This window comes from Formica exsecta, unplaced genomic scaffold (assembly GCF_003651465.1).
Source record: "Formica exsecta isolate Colony F162 unplaced genomic scaffold, ASM365146v1 scaffold1505, whole genome shotgun sequence".
Classification (NCBI taxonomy): domain Eukaryota; kingdom Metazoa; phylum Arthropoda; class Insecta; order Hymenoptera; family Formicidae; genus Formica; species Formica exsecta.
In genome coordinates, this window is record NW_021848831.1 from 165,294 (window position 1) to 166,856 (window position 1,563).

Sequence of the window (1,563 nt, forward strand, 5' to 3'; positions counted from 1 at the left end):
TATATATATATATATACGTCGTTGATTTGATGCAAATACAATCAGCGTGACGTCGGAATCAAGTCTAAATCGTAAACGTTAAATTGCAGCGAAATAAAATGTAAAATGTAATGTCCTTTATTTCCATCGTCGTATTTAAAATTTATGATCATAATTCTCATTTTGGGTAAAAAAACCTTTTTCTATAATAATTGTACATATATAAAATATTATAAATTTTATATTTTATAGAGATTTAATTCATATACACAAAAAACAAATGTTCGAAAAGATGAGAAAGAAGTTCGGAGTAAATTATAATTAAAGATCGAAATTTACATTAATTGTTATTTTTCTCTTTACGATATGATGAATAATTATTATATTATAATCAAACCAACTTAATTTTGTTGAATATGTTGACGCTTAAAGATATATTATTTTGAGAGAGCACTTTGTATATATATTTGTTCTTTTACTTACACACAAGGCTGCTAAAATAAAGTTATCCGTGCGTTATATTTTTTATTGTATTGTATTTACCCAAGATTCTCTCGGTCGATGACATATTGAACAAGCGGGTCAAACGGCGGTGGCGTCAAGTGTGCGGAAAGATGGATAGCTTCTTTAGAATCGAAAAGAGAAGTCTATTACCGGAGAGTAGCGTCAAATTGACTACGTCCCGCTCTGTCATTTATACGTGTCGCTAGATTATCAGATTTACAGTTCGTTCCACAAAATTGAGAACACGACAAAAAGAAAAAAAAATAAACAATGAGTAGGCAGTTTAGCTATTTGATTATACATTATACTTTACTCGTGTATTTTTACTAAAGTAAAGCTTCTTTTTTATAATCTTATTGCGCAGAGATTATTCTTATGGAGGAGAGATATTCTAGCGATTCATAAATAAAGAAATATTCCAGAAATATATCTATATATATATATATATTTGTAGCAATCCTCATTTTGGTTAAAAACAAGGCAACGATAGGTCGTTGACTCCCACGAGGAGTCGGATGGAAATGTCGATGCGCGACTTTAAGTTGACTGCTTTTACCCCTGGCATTTATATTCATCGGTAACTTTGATTGTGCGCCATAGGAATTGAAAATGGTCCCCGAAACGAAGCAAGACGACAGTAAAACTTCCACAGGGATACTGAACGAAGAGAGAACGGAGGAAGAAAGAAGGAAAGAGAGGAAGAGAGAAAGAGAGAGAGAGAGAGATAGACGGATAGAGTGAAATAGGCAAATCCCATGGTACTCCATCGCGTTCTGGCAGCGAGTCTGCCAGACTCTAGGGAGAGAGTGGGCCTCTGTTATACCGGAGCTTTTATTTCCGAAGCATCGATCTCCATAAAGTTGCCGCCGCGAAATGAGTTCCTGCGGTCTTCTCGGAGTTATCCTAAAGCGCTTTGCACCTGTAGGAAATATCCGAAGTAACACGCGCGTGTATCTGGGCACAGTTGCATTTAATTAAAGAATGCAATTTGGCCGGGCACACATATACACAGACAGTTGCTAGACACGTTAAACAGCGTCACGTCCTTTATAGAAAACGAACTATACATACATATATATA